The following is a 21,247-nucleotide window of genomic DNA, read 5'->3' on the forward strand; positions in this document are numbered from 1 at the left end:
TAGAGACTTAAATGTTAGACCTAAAACCATAAAAACTCTAGAAGAAAACCTAGGTAATACCATTCAGGACATAGGCATGGGCAAGGACTTCATGTCTAAAACACCCATAGCAGCAGCAACAAAAGCCAAAATTGACAAATGGGATCTAATGAAACTAAAGAGCTTCTGCACAGCAAAAGAAACTACCATCAGAGTGAACAGGCGACCTACAAAATGGGAGACAATTTTTGCAATCTACTCATCTGACAAAGGGCTAATATCCAGAACCTATAAAGAACTCAATCAAATTTACAAGAAAAAAACAAACAACCCCATCAAAAAGTGGGCAAAGGATATGAACAGTTACTTCTCAAAAGAAGACATTCATACAGCCAACAGACACATGAAAAAATGCTTATCATCAGTCGCCATTAGAGAAATGCAAGTGCAAACCACAATGTGATACCATCTCACACTAGTAGGAGTGGCAATCATTCAAAAATCAGGAAACAACAGGTGCTGGAGAGGATGTGGAGAAATAGGAACAGTTTTACACTGTTGGTGGGATTGTAAACTAGTCCAATCATTGTGGAACACAGTGTGGCAATTCTGCAAGGATCTAGAACTAGAAATACCATTTGAGCCTGCCATCCCACTACTGGGGATATACCCAAAGGATTATAAGTCATGCTGCTATAAAGACACATGCACACGTATGTTTATTGTGGCACTATTCACAATAGCAAAGACTTGGAATCAACCCAAATGTCCATCAGTGACATACTGGATTAAGAAAATGTGGCACATATACACCATGGAATACTATGCAGCCATAAAAAAGGATGAGTTCGTGTGCTTTGTACAGACATGGATGCTGCTGGAAACCATCAATCTCAGCAAACAATCGCAAGAACAGAAAACCAAATACTGCATGCTGCATGTTCTCACTCATAGGTGGGAACTGAACAATGAGATCACTTGGACTCTGGAAATGGATCATCGAACATCGTGTCCTATTATGGGGAGGGTGTGGAGGGATAGCATTAGGAGATATACCTAATGTAAATGACGAGTTAATGGGTGCAGCACACCAACATGGCACATGTATATATATGTAACAATGCTGCACGTTGTGCACATGTACCCTAGAACTTAAAGTATAATAATAATAATAAAAATTGAGACCAATATCCCTGATGAACATCGATGTGGAAATCCTCAATACAACACTGGAAAACCAAATCGAGCAGCACAACATGAAGAAGTGCACTTACCACGAACAAGTAGGCTTCATCCTTGGGATGCAACACTGGTTCAACATACGCAAATCAATAAATGTAATCCATCACATAAACGGAACCAAGGACAAAAACCAAACTTGAAACATCAAACGGAATCAGGAAATTCTTCATGAAGGAGCATTTTGTGATCTGGTTTGGTCAGATCCTGAAGATACGGATACTTGAGCTATCAGCCCCGAAGACTGTGTTGGCTTTTTGGAGCAAAGGTCACAAATGAGTCTGGTCATATCAACAATTTAAAACTCATCTCCAGAGCACATCTACTCGTTCATGAAGGCTATAATTTTGTGTTTGATGAGAAGCTGGTGACAGTATGCTCTGCTCCTAATTACTGCTATCATTGTGGAAGTATTGGTTCGATCATGGTCTTCAAAGGTGTAAATACAAGAGAACCAATGTTATTCCAGGCAGTTCCAGATTGAGAATGTGTTATTCCTCCTAGAATGACCAATGCTGTATTTCCTTTGAGGCCTTTGCCCATCCTGCTGACCCATTTTTCTGCCCTCTTCTTACTCCAGCTTTCTTGTATTACTCTCTACGATATATTTTTTATTGAGCACTTTGCTGCTGAAATGCTGCCTCTTGCCTTTTTTATATTTTAAATTATCTAAATTTATTGTTTGTTGTAGTGTCTATAGCAAAGTTTTTCTATCAATTTTCCCCGCATCCCATCCCCACACTGGACTCATTTGAAAGACTTGAGAAATGTTAATACTCACACTGCTGCATGTAGCTCTTGCTTATTTACTGGTCTGGGAACAGGATATGTTTCTTTTTTTAAAAAAAAAAGCCAAGAATAGTCCAATAGCAGGCTCTGAAAATGAGGCAATAATTAATAGCCTACCAACCAAAAAAAGTCCAGGACCAGATGGATTCACAGCTGAATTCTACCAGAGGTACAAGGAGGAGCTGGTACCATTCCTTCTGAAACTATTCCAATCAATAGAAAAAGAGGGAATCCTCCCTAACTCATTTTACAAAGCCAACATCATCCTGATAACAGAGCCCGGCAGAGACACAACAAAGAAAGAGAATTTTAGACCAATATCCCTGATGAACATCGATGCAAAAATCCTCAATAAAATACTGGCAGACTGAATCCAGCAGCGCATCAAACAGCTTATCCACCATGATCAAGTGGGCTTCATCCCTGGGATGCAAGGCTGGTTCCACATATGCAAATCAACAAACGTAATCCAGCATATAAACAAAACCAAAGACAAAAACCACACGATTATCTCAATAGATACAGAAAAGGCCTTTGACAAAATTCAACAGCCCTTCATGCTAAAAACGCTCAATAAATTCGGTATTGATAGAACGTATCTCAAAATCATAAGAGCTATTTATGACAAACCCACAGCCAATATCATATTGAATGGGCAAAAACCAGAAGCATTCCCTTTGAAAACTGGCACAAGACAGGGATGCCCTCTCTCACCACTCCTATTCAACATAGTGTTGGAAGTTCTGGCTAGGGCAATCAGGCAAAAGAAAGAAATCAAGGGTATTCAGTTAGGAAAAGAAGAAGTCAAATTGTCCCTCTTTGAAGATGACATGATTGTATATTTAGAAAACCCCATTGTCTCAGCCCAAAATCTCCTTAAGCTGATAAGAAGCTTCAGCAAACTCTCAGGACACAAAATTAATGTGCAAAAATCACAAGCATTCTTATACACCAGTAACAGACAAACAGAGAGCCAAATCATGAATGAACTTCCATTCACAATTGCTTCAAAGAGAATAAAATACCTAGGAATCCAACTTGTAAGGGATGTAAAGGACTTCTTCAAGGAGAACTACAAACCACTGCTCGGTGAAATAAAAGAGGACACAAACAAATGGAAGAACATACCATGCTCATGGATAGGAAGAATCAATATCGTGAAAATGGCCATACTGCCCAAGGTTATTTATAGACTCAATGCCATCCCCATTAAGCTACCAATGACTTTCTTCACAGAATTGGGAAAAACTGCTTTAAAGTTCGTATGGAACCAAAAAAGAGCCCGCATTGCCAAGACAATCCTAAGTCAAAAGAACAAAGCTGGAGGCATCACGCTACCTGACTTCAAACTATACTACAAGGCTACAGTAAGCAAAACAGCATGGTACTGGTACCAAAACAGAGATATAGACCAATGGAATAGAACAGAGTCCTCAGAAATAATACCACACATCTACAGCGATCTGATCTTTGACAAACCTGAGAAAAACAAGAAATGGGGAAAGGATTCCCTATTTAACAAATGGTGCTGGGAAAATTGGCTAGCCATAAGTAGAAAGCTGAAACTGGATCCTTTCCTTACTCCTTATATGAAAATTAATTCAAGATGGATTAGAGACTTAAATGTTAGACCTAATACCATAAAAACCCTAGAAGAAAACCTAGGTAATACCATTCAGGACATAGGCATGGGCAAGGACTTCATGTCTAAAACACCAAAAGCAATGGCAACAAAAGCCAAAATTGACAAATGGGATCTAATGAAACTAAAAAGCTTCTGCACAGCAAAAGAAACTACCATCAGAGTGAACAGGAAAGCTACAGAATGGGAGAAAATTTTTGCAATCTACTCATCTGACAAAGGGCTAATATCCAGAACCTACAAAGAACTCAAACAAATTTACAAGCAAAAAACAAACAACCCCATCAAAAAGTGGGCAAAGGATATGAACAGACATTTCTCAAAAGAAGACATTCATACAGCCAACAGACACATGAAAAAATGCTCATCATCACTGGCCATCAGAGAAATGCAAATCAAAACCACAATGAGATACCATCTCACACCAGTTAGAATGGCCATCATTAAAAAGTCAGGAAACAACAGGTGCTGGAGAGGCTGTGGAGAAATAGGAACACTTTTACACTGTTGGTGGGATTGTAAACTAGTTCAACCATTATGGAAAACAGTATGGTGATTCCTCAAGGATCTAGAACTAGAAGTACCATATGACCCAGCCATCCTATTATTGGGTATATACCCAAAGGATTATAAATCATGCTGCTATAAGGACACATGCACATGTATGTTTATTGCGGCACTATTCACAATAGCAAAGACTTGGAATCAACCCAAATGTCAATCAGTGACAGACTGGATTAAGAAAATGTGGCACATATACACGATGGAATACTATGCAGCCATAAAAAAGGCTGAGTTCATGTCCTTTGTAGGGACATGGATGCAGCTGGAAACCAGCATTCTCAGCAAACTATACCAAGAACAGAAAACCAAACACCGCATGTTCTCACTCATAGGTGGGAACTGAACAATGAGATCACTTGGACTCAGGAAGGAGAACATCACACACCGGGGCCTATCATGGGGAGGAGGGAGGTGGGAGGGATTGCATTGGGAGTTATACCTGATGTAAATGACGAGTTGATGCTTGCTGACGAGTTGATGGGTGCAGCACCGCAACATGGCACAAGTATACATATGTAACAAACCTGCACGTTATGCACATGTACCCTAGAACTTAAAGTATAATAATAATAATAATAATAATAATAAAGAAAAAAGAAACCAATTGACAGATTACACCTAAATACTCCTCCTGTTGTATCATTCAGCCTTTTGTTTTAGTTTGGTAAGTTTTAAGAAATTTCAGCAGCGAAGTTGTTTTTTGGTGGGCACGATGGACTCTAGATGCCTCAAGTTATGTATACCTGTCCCAGATGTAAACTTCATTGTCCTTTGTTGGATGATATCTTAAATGGATATAAAATAAATTAGTCTAAATGGCTGCTCTCCTTTTTGTGTTTTGAAATTTTAGTTAGAAACTGCTACAGCTTATGACTTTGTACATTAAGATAATTGTATTGATCTTTTCTCAAGTCTTCTCAAATGAGTCCAGGGTGGGGATGGGATGGGGGAAAATTGATAGAAAAACATCGCTCTTCAGGGACTGATAGCCCAAGTATCCATATCTTCAGGATCTGACCAAACCAGATCACAAAATGCTCCTTTATGAAGAATTTCCTGATTCCATGCGATGGTTCGAATTTGATCCAGCGTTTTGAAATCAGGAGATAAACCACCACGGACACAAAAAATCTGCTCATCTATTAAAGTTGCTACTGTGAGCATGTCAAAAACTTTGGTACAGTATCTCTAGGCATTTCCATATTTGGCTTGGCACTCATCATAAAATCCATAAACCTGTGTTATCTGTCTACTCTCATGATTTCATTGCAAAAGTGTAATACGATCAGGTCGTTTAACCTTTAATGCAAGAAGGTAAGTGAAAGTCTCCAAACTGCAGTAACCTCTGTCTAGAAAATCACCCATAAATATGCAGTTTGTGTCAGGAACCTGACCTTCAGTTCTGAATAGTTCACAAAGGTCATAAAACTATCCATGTATAACTCCACACACTGTTAGTTGTGCTGATACTGGCTGAACATTTGACTCCTCTAAGTGGAGGTCACAAACATAGTCACATAGCCGCTTCATGTCATTCTCTGGCAGGTACTTGTACAGCCGCGCTATCTCCACACACTTATCCAGGTCTAGTGGTTCCATTTTAGGAATAACAAGCCACGGTGACAGCGGTGGTGGCAGTGGCTGTAGTAGTGGTGGCAGCAGCGGCGGAGGCCAAAGCCGGAACTCTCTGCCCCCTTTTAAATGGTGTTGTTTTTTTCTTGTAAATTTGTTTAAGTTTCTTATAGATGCTGGATATTAGACCTTTGTCAGATGCATAGTTTGCAAATATTTTTTCCCATTCTGTAGGTTTTCTGTTTACTCTTTTGGGAGTTACTTTTGTAGCAGCTTTTTAGTTTAACTAGATCCCATTTGTTAATCTTTGCTTTTGTTGCAATTGCTTTTGGCATCTTCATCATGAAATACATGGCTGTGCCTATGTCCTGAATGGGTATCACCTAGGTTGTTTTCCAGGGTTTTTATACTTTGGGGTTTTATATTTAAGCCTTTAATCCATCTTGAGTTAATTTTTGTATATGGTGTAAGGAAAGAGTCTAGTTTCAATTTTCTGAATATGACTAGCCAATTATCTCCGTGCTATTTATTGAATAGTAAATGCTTTCCCCATTGCTTGTTTTTGTCAGCTTTGTCAAAGATCAGATAGCTGTAAGTGTGCAGTGTTATTTCTGGATTCTCTATTCTGTTCTGTTGGCATATGTGTCTATTTTTGTACCAGTACCATGCTGTTTTAGTTGTTGTAGTTCTGAAGTACAGTTTGCAGTTGGGTAGTGTGATGCCTCCAGCTTTGTTATTTTTGCTTAGTATTGTATTGGCTATTCAGGCACTTTTTTGGTTTTATATTAATTTAAAAATAGTGTTTTTCTACTTCTGTGAAGGATATCAATATTTAATAGAAATACTGTTGAATCTATAAATTGTTTTGGACAATATGGCCATTGTAACAATATTGCTTCTTCCTATCCATGAGCATGGAATATTTTTCCATTTGTTTGTGTCATCTCTGATTCATTTGAGCAGTGTTTTGTAGTTCTCCTGGTAGAGATCTTTCACCTCTACAGTTAGGTTTATTCCTAGGTATTTTATTCATTTTGTGGAAATTTTGAATGGGAGTAATTTCCTGATTTGGCTCTTGGCTTGCGTGTTTTCGGTGTATAGAAATGTTATTGATTTTGGCACATTGATTTTGTATCCTGAGACTTTCTTGAAGTTGTTTATCAGCTTAAGAAGCTTTTGGGCTGATACTATAGGGCTTTCTAAATATAGGATCATGTTATCTGCTACAGGAAGCAGGGGTGCATGTTTCCCTGCAGGCGTTCACCACAGTGGCAGAGGCAATGCAGCTAGGGGAGGTGGGGGTCCCCTGCTGGAGAATGCACAGTTGCACTCAAGATGGTGCTGGCTTTGGGCAGAGTGCTGGCTTGTGCAGATCTGGGTGCCTTTTCTGTGCCCCGCAAGCAGGGGTGATCACTCAGGGTGTGGGAGGATCCATTATTCTCTGTGTGATGTTAGCACAAGGATGGAGGACTGGCGGGGCTAGGGCTTGCTGGCTCTGTGCTGGCGAAGGCTTCATATGCAATATCTGTTCTTGCATGACAATGGGGGCGAACTGTTCTCCTGTGCGCTGGCAGAACAAGTAAAGCAAAACCTGCCCATGCAGACATGTGGTAGCAAAGTAATGTGGGAGTGTTGCCCTGGGCCCAGGGAAAGCTGCAGTATGGGGAGTGAGCCTGTGAGCTGGTGCATGGCTATAGGGGCTGCCTTGTTAGAGCTCTCCACTGATCAGACACAGTCTTCCAGTGCAGAAGCTATGGTGTGGGCCTCCACAGCACCAGAGACTGGCCTGTAAGCACACATTACCAGGCTGGGACCCAGAAGAGGCCATCAGACCAAAGGGTACTCAGGTATGACTAGCTGTGTCTGAAGTGCAAGATCACCCTGCACAGATCAGGTCTAACAGGTCTAACCTTAACCTAGGGCTAAGGTATCTTATGGAAGTAAGTTGAGCCTAGGGGAATCACCATCCCTGGGCATGCTTCACTACAGATGCTCCTGCACCACACACCCTCTTAGCTCCAAGTAAGCTGGTTTGCTGCCTCACCACTTCTCTAAGCAGCTCTATCACCTCAAGTGTCCCTGGTAGTCAAGGGGTTCCCCCTTTTGGGGTTCCAGAGGCCCCTGGCAAGAGTGGGTTGCTCCTTCCCAGTTAAAATTGCCCATTTCTTTGGAGGTGTAGTTAAAAAATTAAGTCCTGGAGCCCATTAAGGGTTCCCAACTTTCTTCTCCATCAGCCAAGCTTCTGTGACTTCCCTCCATTCACTCTCAGTGCCTTCCCTCTGAAGATCTGTTGCAAGCATACCAGTAGTCTCAGTTCCTCCATCAATAGGGAGAGACTCTCCACTCAAATCATGGAAAGATAATTCAGACAAAAAAATCAGCAAAAAAAAAAAAAAAAAAAAAAAAAAAAAAAAATGTGGAAGGTAAGCTACACTGTAAATGAAACAGACCTAACTGACATTTACAGAACATTTTATCCAACTGCTGCAGAAAACACTTTCTGTATTTTTTTTAAAATTTTGAGGGATACATAGGTGTATACATTTATGGGGTACATGAGATATATTGATACATGCATGCAATCTGAAATAAAGCACATCATGGGGAATGGGGTATCTATCCCCTCAAGCATTTATCCTGTAAGATACCAACAAGCCAATTACATTATTTGAGTTATTTAAAAATATACAATTAAGTTATTATTGACTACAGTCACCCTATTGTGCTATCAAATGGTAGGTCTCATTTATTTATTTATTTATTCATTTTTGTACCCACTAACCACCTCCACCTCCCTTCCAGTCTCACACTACCATTCCCAGCTTCTGGTAACCATCCTTCTACTCACTATCCCTAAGTCCAACTGCACTGATTTTTAGATCCCACAAACAAGTGAGACAATGCAATGTTTGTCTTTCTGTACCTGGCTTATTTCACTTAACATGATCTCCAGTTCCATCCATGTTGTTGCAAATAATTGGATCTCATTTTTTATGGCTAAATAATATTCCATTGTGTATGTGTACCACATTTTCTTTATCCATTCATCTGTTGATGGAAAGTTAGGTTGCTTCCAAATCTTAGGTATTGTAAACAGTGCTGCAACAAACATTGGAGTGCAAATGTCTCTTTACTATACTGAGTTTCTTTCTTTTGGGTATATACCCCACAGTGAGATTGCTGGACCATATGTCAGTTAAATTTTAAGTTCTTTGAGGAACCTCCAAATTGTTCTCCATACTGTTTGCACTACTTTGCATTACCACCAACAGTGTACAAGGGTTCTTTTTTCTCCATATCTTCAACAGCATTTGTTATTGCCTGTCTTTTAAATACACATCATTTTAACTGGGTTGAGATGATATCTCATTGTAGTTTTGATTTGCATTACTCTGATAATCAATGATGCTGAGCATCTTTTCAAATGCCTGCTGCGCCACTTGTATGTCTTCTTATGAGAAATGTCTATTAAAATCTTTTGCCCAGTTTTTGATTGGATTGTTATTTTTTTTTCCTATAGAGTTGTTTGAGCTCCTTATATACTCTGGTTAATCTCATGTCAGATTGGTAGTTTGCAAATATTTTCTCCCATTCTGTAAGTTGTTTCTTCACTTTGTTCATTGTATCTTTTGCTATGCAGAAGCTTTTAAACTTAATGTCATCCAATTTGTCCATTTTTGCTTTAGTTGCCTGTGCTTTTGGGATATTGCTCAAGAAATATTTGCCCAAAACCAATATCCTAGAGATTGTCCCCAATGTAGTAATAGATTCATTGTTTAAGATCTTAGATTTAAGTGTTTAATCCATTTTGATTTTTGTATATGACAAGAAGGGTCTACTTTCATTTCACATTTTTTCTTCTTTTTTTGTTTTGCTTAGGATATTCAGTTCTCCCAGCACCATTTATTGAAGAGACTGTCTTTTCCCCAGTGTATGTTCTTGGTACCTTTGTCAAAAGTGAGTTCACTGTAGGTGTGTGAAATTTTTTCTGAGTTCTCTATTCCCTTCCATTGGTCTATATGTCTTTTTTACATCACTATCATGCTGTTTTAGTTACTATAGCTCTGTAGTATAATTTGAAATCAGGTAATGTAATTCTTCCAGTTTTGTTCTTTTTGTTTAAAATAGCTTTGGCTATTCTGGGTCTTTTCTGGTTCCATGCACATCTTAGGATACCTTCTCTATTTCTGTGAAGAATATCATTGGTATTTTGATAAAGATTGCATTCAATCTGTAGATTGCTTTGGGTAGTATAAATATTTTAACAATATTGACTCTTCCAATCCATGAACATGGAATATCTTTCCATGTTTTGGTGTCCTCTTCCGTTTCCTTCATCAGTGTTTTACAATTTTGATTATAGAGATCTTCCAATTCTTTGGTTAATTCCTAGGTGTTTAGTTTTATGGGCAGATATTGTAAATGGGATTTTAAATTTCTTTTTCATATTGTTCACTGTTTTTACATAGAAATGCTACTGATTTTTGTACGTTGATTTGGTATCCTGAAACTTTACTGAATTTGGTTATCAGTTTTAATAGTTTTTCCTGAAGTCTTTAGGTTTATCCAAATATAAGATAACATCATCTGCAAACAAATATAATTTGAACGTCTTCCTTTCCAATTTGGATGCCCTTTGTATCACTCTCTTGTCTAATTGCTCTAGCTAAAACTTCCAGTTCAATATTAAAGAGGTAACAGGGGGCATCCTTCTTATATTCCAGATCTTAGAAAACAGGGTTTCTTTATCATTCAGTATAATACTAGCTGTGTGTCTGTCATATATGGCTTTTATTATGTTGAGGTATGTTCCTCCTATACACAGTTTTTTGAGTGCTTTTATCATGAAGGGATGTTGAATTTTATCAAAGTTTTTTAAGCATCAATTGAAATAATTATATGTATTTTATTCTTCATTCTGTTGATATAATGTATCATGTTAATTGATTTGTGTATGGGGAACCACCCTTGCATCCCAGGAATAAATCCCACTTCGTCATGATGATTGATCATTTTAATGTATTATTTTATTCAGTTTGCTAGTATTTCATTAAGGAGTTTTTAAAAATCAATATTGATCAGAAATATTGGCCTGCAGTTTTCTCTGTTTTTATATATATACGTCTTTGGTTTTGGCATCTGGGTAACACTGACCTTGTAGAAATAGTATGGAAATTTTCTCTCTTTCTCCATTTTTCAGAATAGTTTGAATAGGATTGGTTTTAGTTCTTTTTTAATGTTTGGTAGAATTAGCCATGAATCCATCAGATCTTGGGCTTTTCTTTACTGGTAGACTTTTGATAATGGCTTTGATCATATTATTTGTTATTGGTCTGTTTAGGTTTTAGACTTATTCCTGGTTCAAACTTAGTAGGTTGCATGTATCTAAAAATTTGTCCACTTCTTTTAGATTTTTCAATTTATTGTCAAATAGCTTCTCTTAGTAGCTACTAATGATCCTTTGAATTTCTGTCATATTATTTGTAATGTTTCCTTTTTTATTTGAATCTTTTCTCTTTTGTTCTTAGTCTGGCTAAAGGTTTGTCAATTATGTTTAACTTTTCAAAAAAATCTTTTAGTTTCATTGACTTTTTGTATTTTTAAATTACAATTTCATTTTTTCTCTGCTCTGATATTTATTATTTGTCATATACTAGTTTTGGGTTTGATTGCTCTGTATGTTTTAAAATTTCAATTTCATTTTTCTCTGCTCTGCTCTTTATTATTTATTGTATACTAGTCTTGGGTTTGGTTGCTCTTGTTTTTCTAATTCTTTATGATGCATTACTACATTGTTTATTTGCAGTTTTTCTTCCTTTTTGATGTAGGCACTTGTAGCCATAACTTCCATCTGAGTATAGGGTTTTCTGTATTCCCTAGGTTTTGGTGTGTTGTACTTCCATTATCATTTGTTTCAAGGAATTTTAAAATTTCCTTCTTAATTTATTCATTGAGCCACTGGTCATTCAAGAGCACATTGTTTAATATCCATGTATTTTTATAGTTTCCAAAATTCCTCTGTTATTTACTTATAGTTTTATTCTATTACAGTCAGAGATGTTTTAAGACTTCTTTTGTGACATAACACATGGTCTATCCTTGAGAATAATCCATATGCCAAGAGAAAAAATGTGCATTCTGCAGCTCTTAGATAAAATGTTCTGTAAATACCTTTAACTCCAGTTGGTCTATACTGCAGATTATGTCTCACATTTCTTTGTTGATTTTCTATCTAGAAGATTTGTCTAGTGCTGATAATGGGGCATTGAAGTTTCCAGCTATTATTGTGTTGGGGCCTATCTCTCTTTTTAGTGCTAATAATACTTCCTTTATATATCTGGGTGCTCCAGTATTTGGTGCATACATATTTAAAATTGCTATATTCTCTTGCTTAATTGACCCTTTATATAGTGAACTATTATATAGTGAACTTATTTGCCTGTTCTTGTATTTTTTGTCTTAAAACATGTTTTGTCCAATATAAGTATAGTGACTTCTGACCTTTTTTGGTTTCCATTGGCATGTAGTATGATTTTCACCTCTTTATTTTCAGTCTATGTATGTCTTTATAGGTAAAGTGTGTTTGGGTTAGGCAGCAGATCAATGGGTTTTTCTTTTACATCCATTCAGCCAGTCTATGTTTTTAAATTAAAGAGGTTAGTCCATTTACATTCAATGTTATTATTGATAAGTTAAGACTTATTCCTGCCATTTGGTTGCTTCTTTTCTGGTTCTTTTGTGGCCTTATCCTGGTTTCTTTCCTTCCTGTCTTCCTCTAGTGAAGGTAATTTTCTCTAGTGATATGATTTAGTTTCTTGCTTTTCATTTTTGTGTGCGTGTGGATCAAAAAATACATTCTTCTCATCAGTACATGGGACATTCTCCAAGATAGGTAATATATTAAGCCAAAGAACAAATCTGAACAAATTCAAAACATTTAAAATTATATCAGTGTCTTTTGTGAATACAACTGACAAATACAAGAAATTAATAATATACACTTTTGATTCACAACAAATACATGAAAATTGCATAACACACTTGCAAATGACAAAGGAATTAATGAATAAATTAAGAAGAAAACTTAAAATGTTTTGAAACAAATAAAAATGAAAACAACAAATTCTATGGGATACAGTAAAAGTATTAAAAAGGGTACTCCCTAGCAAAAAAAAAAAAAAAGATTACATTACAAACTAAAACACTTTTAAATGAACAACCTAAGAATGCATCTCCAGGGGGGGCGGAGCAAGATGGCTGAATAGGAACAGCTCCAGTCTCCAGCTCCCAGGGCGAGTGACACAGAAGACAGGTGATTTCTGCATTATCAACTGAGGTACTGGGTTCATCTCACAGGGGAGTGCCAGACAGTTGGTGCTGGTCAGCTGTTGCAGCCCCACCAGTGAGAGCTGAAGCAGGGCGAGGCATCGCCACACCTGGGAAGCACAAGGGGGAAAGGAATCCCTTTTCCTAGCCAGGGGAACAGAGACACACAACACCTGGAAAATCGGTTAACTCCCACCCCAATACTGCGCTTTAAGCAAACGGGCACACCAGGAGATTATATCCCACACCTGGCCGGGAGTGTCCCACGTCCATGGAGCCTTCCTCATTGCTAGCACAGCAGTCTGGGATCTAACCACAAGGCAGCAGCGAGGCTGGGGGAGGGGTGCCCACAATTGCTGAGGCTTAAGTAGGTAAACAAAGCCCTGGGAAGATCGAACTGGGTGGAGATCACAGCAGCTCAAGGAGGCCTGCCAGTCTCTGTAGACTCCACCTCTGGGGACAGGGCACAGCTAAGCAATAACAACAACAAAGCAGAAACCTCTGCAGACTCAAGCAACTCTGTCTGACAGCTTTGAAGAGAGCAGTGGATCTCCCAACACGGAGGATGAGATCTGAGAACGGACAGACTGCCTGCTCAAGTGGGTCCCTGACCCCTGAGTAGCCTAACTGGGAGACATCCTCAACTAGGGGCAGACCGATACCCCACTCCTCACACGGTGGAGTACACCCCTGAGAGGAAGCTTCCAAAGCAAGAATCAACAGATACACTCGCTGTTCAGCAATATTCTATCTTCTATAGCCTCTGCTGCTGATACCCAGGCAAACAGGGTCTGGAGTGGGCCTCAAGCAATCTCCAACAGACCTATAGCTGAGGGTCCTGACTGTTAGAAGGAAAACTAACAAAAAGGAAGGACACCCACACCAAAACCCCATCAGTACATCACCACTATCAAAGACCTGAGGCAGATAAAACCACAAAGATGGGGAAAAAGCAGGGCAGAAAAGCTGGAAATTCAAAAAATAAGAGCACATGGCCCCCTGCAAAGGAACGCAGCTCATCACCAGCAACGGATCAAAGCTGGACGGAGAATGACTTTGACGAGATGAGAGAAGGCTCCAGTCCATCAAACTTCTCAGAGCTAAAGGAGGAGTTACGTACACAGCGCAAAGAAACTAAAAATCTTGAAAAAAGAGTGGAAGAATTGATAACTAGAATAATTAATGCAGAGAAGGCCATAAACGAACGGACAGAGATGAAAACCATGACACGAGAAATACGTGACAAATGCACAAGCTTCAGTAACCGACTTGATCAACTGGAAGAAAGAGTATAGGCGATTGAGGATCAAATGAATGAAATGGAATGAGAAGAGAAACCTAAAGAAAAAAGAAGAAAAAGAAATGAACAAAGCTTGCAAGAAGTATGGGATTATGTAAAAAGACCAAATCTATGTCTGTTTGGGGTGCCTGAAAGTAAGGGGGAAAATGGAACCAAGTTGGAAAACACTCTTCAGGATATCATACAGGAGAACTTACCCAACCTAGTAGGGCAGGCCAAAATTCAAATTCAGGTAATACAGAGAACGCCACAAAGATAATCCTCAAGAAGAGCAACTCCAAGAAATAATTGCCAGATTCACCAAAGTTGAAATGAAGGAAAAAATCTTAAGGGCAGCCAGAGAGAAAGGTCGGGTTACCCACAAAGGAAAGCCCATCAGACTAACAGCAGATCTCTCGGCAGAAACGCTACAAGCCAGAAGAGAGTGGGGGCCAATATTCAACGTTCTTAAAGAAAACAATTTTAAACCCAGAATTTCCTATCCAGCCAAACTAACTTTCATAAGTGAAGGAGAAATAAAATCTTTTACAGATAAGCAAATGCTTAGAGATTTTGTCACCACCAGGCCTGCCTTACAACAGACCCTGAAGGAAGCACTAAACATGGAAAGGAACAACCAGTACCAGCCATTGCAAAAACATGCCAAAATGTAAAGACCATCGAGGCTAGGAAGAAACTGCATCAACTAATGAGCAAACCAGTTAATATCATAATGACAGGATCAAGTTCACAAACAAAAATATTAATCTTAATTGTTCATAATTAATTCTAAGTTCATATGGAACAAAAAAGAGCCTGCATCTCCAAGACAATCCTAATTCAAAAGATCAAAGCTGGAGGCGTCACGTTACCTGACTTCAAACTATACTACAAGGCTACAGTAACCAAAACAGCATGGTACTGGTACCAAAACAGAGATATAGACCAATGGAACAGAACAGAGTCCTCAGAAATAATACCACACATCTACAGCCATCCGATCTTTGACAAACCTGAGAAAAACAAGAAATGGGGAAAGGATTCCCTATTTAATAAATGGTGTGGGGATAATTGGCTAGCCATAAGTAGAAAGCTGAAACTGGATCCTTTCCTTACTCCTTATATGAAAATTAATTCAAGATGGATTAGAGACTTAAATGTTAGACGTAATACCAGAAAAACCCTAGAAGAAAACCTAAGTAATACCATTCAGGACATAGGCATGGGCAAGGACTTCATGTCTAAAACACCCATAGCAGCAGCAACAAAAGCCAAAACTGAAAAATGGGATCTCATTAAGCTAAAGAGCTTCTGCACAGAAAAAGAAACTACCATCAGAATGAACAGGTAACCTACAGAATGGGAGACAATTTTTGCAATGTACTCATCAGACAAAGGGCTAATATCCAGAACCTACAATGAACTCAAACAAATTTACAAGAAAAAAACAACCCCATCAAAAAGTGGGCAAAGGATATGAATAGACATTTCTCAAAAGAGGACATTCATACAGCCAACAGACACATGAAAAAATGCTCATCATCACTGGCCATCAGAGAAATGCAAATCAAAACCACAATGAGATACCATCTCACACCAGTTAGAATGGCAATCATTAAAAAGTCAGGAAACAACAGGTGCTGGAGAGGATGTGGAGAAATAGGAACACTTTTACACTGTTGGTGGGATTGTAAACTAGTTCAACCATTATGGAAAACAGTATGGCGATTCCTCAAGGATCTAGAACTAGATGTACCATGTGACCCAGCCATCCCATTACGGGGTATACCCAAAGGATTATAAATCATGCTGCTATAAGGACACATGCACACGTATGTTTATTGCAGCACTATTCACAATAGCAAAGACTTGGAATCAACCCAAATGTCCATCAGTGACAGACTGGATTAAGAAAATGTGGCACATATACACCTTGGAATACTATGCAGCCATCAAAAAGGATGAGTTTGTGTCCTTTGTAGGGACATGGATGCAGCTGGAAACCATCATTCTTAGCAAACTATCACAAGAACAGAAAACCAAACACCGCATGTTCTCACTCATAGGTGGGAACTGAACAATGAGATCACTTGGACTCAGGAAGGGGAACATCACACACCGGGGCCTATCATGGGGCGGGGGGAGGGGGGAGGGATTGCATTGGGAGTTATACCTCATGTAAATGATGAGTTGATGGGTGCAGCACACCAACATGGCACAAGTATACATATGTAACAAACCTGCACATTATGCACATGTACCCTACAACTTAAAGTATACTAATAATAAATAAATTTAAAAAAAAAAGACTACTTTAGAAAATATAAAAAAAAAAAAAAAGAAAGAAAGAAAATGTGGCACATATACACCATGGAATACTATGCAGCCATAAAAAAGGCTGAGTTCATGTCCTTTGTAGGGACATGGATGCAGCTGGAAACCATCATTCTCAGCAAACTATACCAAGAACAGAAAACCAAACACCGCATGTTCTCACTCATAGGTGGGAACTGAACAATGAGATCAGTTGGACTCAGGAAGGGGAACATCACACACCGGGGCCTATCCCGGAGAGGGGGTGGGTGGAGGGATTGCATTGGGAGTTATACCTGATGTAAACGACGAGTTGATGGGTGCTGATGAGTTGATGGGTGCAGCACAACAACATGGCACAAGTATACATATGTAACAAACCTGCACGTTATGCACATGTACCCTACAACTTAAAGTATAATAAAAAAATATAAATAAAAAATATAAATAAAAGGAATACACCTGCAAAAAGTAGAAAAGCAAAAGCAAATGAATCCTAAATTAGTAGAAAATAAATAATAAATTTCAGAGCAGAAATAAATGAAACAGTAAAAATAATACAAAAGATTAAAGAAAAATGTTGTTTTCTTTAAAAATATAAATAAAATTAACAAACTATTAGCTAGACTAATTAAGAAAATGAGAGAAGATCCAAATCAATAAAATTAGAAATAATAAATGAGACATTATTATTAATACCAAATAAACGTAAAGTATTATTAGGGACTATTATGAACAACTGTATGCCAATAAATTGGAAAACCTAGAAAATATGAATAAATCCCTACACACATACAACCTACCAAGATTGAACCATGAAGAAATAGTAGGCCAGAATAAACCAATAACAAGTAATAACATTGAAACAGTAATAATCATTTTCCCATTGAAGAAAAACTTAGAACCAGATGGTTTCATTCCTGAATTTTTCCACACATTAAAAAAGTACCAATCCCATTTCAACTCAACTATTTCAAATAACTGAAAACAAAATAATACTTTAAAACTCATTCTACATGTCAGCATTACCAGTATAACAAAACAAGACAAGAACACAACAAAAAATTACAGGCTAATATCCCTGATGAACATACACACAAAAATCTTCAGTAAAATGCTTCCAAACTGAAACTAATGACACATGAAAAATTCATTCACCGTGGTGCAGTGAAATTCGTCCTATCGGTACAAGGATGGTTCAACATATGCAAATCAATAAACATGATGTATCACATTAATACAATCAAGGACAAAAATCATACCATATAAATTTCAATATGATGAAAAACCACATGATAAAACGTAACATTCCTTTATGATCCAAACTCTTAACAAACCAGTAATAGAAGGAACATACTGCAAAACAATAAAGGCTATATACGGCAACCCCACAGCTAATAGCCTACTGTATGGGAAAAAATTGAAAGCCTTTCCTCTAAGATCAGGTAAAAGACAAGAATGCCCACTTTCACCACTTTTATTCAACACAGTATTAGAAGTCCTATCCAGAGTGATTCAGCAACAGAAAAAAAGAGCATCCAAAGTGAAAAGAAATAAATCAAATTATCCTTGTTCACAAATGGCATAATCTTATATTTAGAAAACCCTAAAGACTCAACCAAAAAACATTCAGGACTGATAAATTCATTAAAGTTGCAGGATACAAAATCAAAACAAAATCTGGTGGTATTTATGTTCCATCAAAAGAGAAAATCTCAAAAAGAAATCAAGAAACCATTCCATTTGCAATGGCTGCCAGATAAAATAAAATACCTAAGAACAAATTTAACCAAGGAATTAAATGATCTACACAAAGAAAATTATATAACATTAATGAAAAAACTGAGGTCTAAATAAAATATGGTAAGATATCCCATGCTCAAAGATTGAAATAATGTTATTAAAATAACCATACTACCAAAAGGAATCTATAGATTCAATATAATTCCTATCAAAATATCAATAGCATTCTTCACAAGAAAAGAATAAAGAATCCTCTAATATGTATGGAACCACAAAAGATCCCAGATGGCCAAAGCAATCCTGAGAAAAAGAAGAAAGCTGGAAGCATCACACTACCTAACTTCAAAATACTCTACAAATCCATAGTAAACAAAGCATCATGGTGCTGGCATAAAAACATACACATAGTCCAATGGAATAGAATAGAGAACACATAAATAAATCCATATATTTATAAAAAATTCATTTTTGACAAAGGAACCAGGAACATACATTGGGGAAAGAATAGTCTCTTCAGTAAATAATTTTGTGAAAACTGAATGTCCACATACAGAAGAATAAAATTAGAACCCTATCTCTCACCATATACAGAAAAAAGATAAAAATGAATTAATGACTTAAATGTAATACCTGAAACTCTAAAACTAGGCAAATAAAAGCACAATCCAAAAAAAAGAAGAAGAAAAAAAAAAAGAAAGACAAATGGGATTACATCAAGCTACAAAGATTCTGCAAGGCAAAGAAAACAATCAATAAGCGAAGAGACAAACCTAAAGCATTGTTGAAAATATTCACAAACTATCCACCCAAGAAGGTATTAATAACCTGAATGCATAAAAACTCAAACAACTCAGTAATAATAGTCATCAAATATAAATGGGCAAAGGTTCTGAATATATATTTATCACTAAAAAGAACCACAACATGTCAGCAATATGACCAAATAGCAGCCACTAGTGCTCATACTTTCTACAAAGGCAGCCAAAACAACAAATAAACAACTAAGTGTTAATGTAAATAACCAAACAAGAGTGCTGGAATACGTTAAAAGTGTATCAGAAACCTTAGTGGGCACATAAACTTAGGGTAGCCAGAATGGTAGGAAACATGGGGAGTTCACCACCCCATCCCTGAAATGGTATCAGCCAAGAATCAGAAGGAACTTCTCTCTATGCCAAAATGCCAGGCAAAAGGATCGCAGCAGCTGCAACCAACACCTTGGACACCTACACTTATCACTACTGGGATCCCTTGCAGTCCTCACAGGCACTAAGACCAGCTGAAGATGCTGCCTAGAGACCACACAGCTGAGCTCTCCCCAGAGAAGAAGCTGAAACTATTCTTCCACCTGTGACCCATGTGGCTACTGTACTACAGCATACTAAAACTGAAAGTACTGAAAAAGTGTGTCTTGCTCTTGGGGCAAGTAGCCATGGCACCCCTTATCCTTGCAGCTAAGCCACTGCCAAACCACCCCCACTTGGTGGTCTGACATTCCCAAGCCACGCTGCTGGGAGATGCTTCACCCTTCTCCATAAGATCAAGCAGAAGTAAAACTGTTTCACCTACCTCTCATTTTGCCCCATCAGGAGAACTTGGAAACTACAATCCTTACCATTGGGATCCTCTGTAATCCTCACAGACACTAAGTCCAACAAAGAGAGTTGCCTATAGGCTACACAGCTGTCCCTACCCCAGAGAATGAGCCAATGCTGTGCCTTGCACCTTGTCTACACAGCTACTATGTCAGGTAGGAACTAGAACATATTCTGGAGTGTCTATTGCTCTAGAGATAAGTAATCACAGCAGTGCTACATTTTGAAGCTAAATCATCATTAAGCCATCCCTGCCTGATGGCCTAACATCCCCAAGCTGAGGTGCAAACAACCATTACCCTTTTCCCAGTAGGACCAAACAATGGTGGAACTGCTCAACCTATGTTTCTTCTCCCCACTCAGACCAAAGCTAAAATTTTCACTCCCTCCTATGAAAACAGTGCTTTGACAGAACAACTCAATCGACCCCTCTCAGTCATAGCTGAATTTTGAACCTAGGTGCCTGAACAGAAATTTTGCATTGCCACCAAAAGCTATACTGCTGAATTTGGCCTTACAATTTAGTACATTGTCAAGTCTCACCATCCCAGGGTCTATAGCACCAAAGGATATGGTACTTTGACAAAGTCCTGCTTCACTGAAAAACAATGTCTGGGATTTCCTGAACAGTTACACAGCTGAGACTAAACTGAAGCAGCACAACACCCCCCATGGGTAATTAGATGTAAGCCAAGATGAGCAGTTGTGCATCCCCAGGCTGGGCTGACATAGTACCCCACATCTCAGGAAAAGTGAGTAGTGTCTGAGCAGAGACACCCCATTGTAGAGGCCAAACAATTCTAGTACTCTGCTTCACTGGAGCTGAAGTAGCCCTGTAGAGTGTAAGCTACTGAAACACCCCTCTCTCTGAGGAGTGGGATCATCTCTATATTGTTCCCTACTCCCAAGGGCCCAAATGACAACCATTCTCAGCCAGTCTGGGTTACTTGCTGAGGCTGCATTTGGACTTACAATTCAGTATATTGTCAAGTCTTACCATTCCAGGGTCTACAGCACCCTACATGGTGCCTCATCCTCAAGTACCTGAGTTGCCCTGAGTCCTATTGGCCCAGACTCCTGAATATAGCTGTATCCTGTGTCCCAGGCTCAAACCTCCAGAGCACCCTTTTTTCTATAGAGTCAGACCAGAGCTGTGCCCTGCCCCCAGGTGTGAAATTACAGCTAAAACCCAACCTTCTAGATCCA

General features: G+C 38.3%; 1 protein-coding gene and 1 pseudogene across 3 annotated transcripts in view; both read right to left on the reverse strand.

Moving 5' to 3' along the window:
- Positions 1 to 21,247, reverse strand: part of LOC126946496 (zinc finger X-linked protein ZXDB-like) — a 540,578-nt gene that overhangs the window by 489,938 nt on the left and 29,393 nt on the right. The window lies entirely within an intron of this gene.
- On the reverse strand, positions 4,137 to 8,157 carry LOC126946567 (serine/threonine-protein phosphatase 6 catalytic subunit-like; annotated as a pseudogene).

The sequence above is a fragment of the Macaca thibetana genome, chromosome X, assembly GCF_024542745.1.
Source record: "Macaca thibetana thibetana isolate TM-01 chromosome X, ASM2454274v1, whole genome shotgun sequence".
Classification (NCBI taxonomy): domain Eukaryota; kingdom Metazoa; phylum Chordata; class Mammalia; order Primates; family Cercopithecidae; genus Macaca; species Macaca thibetana.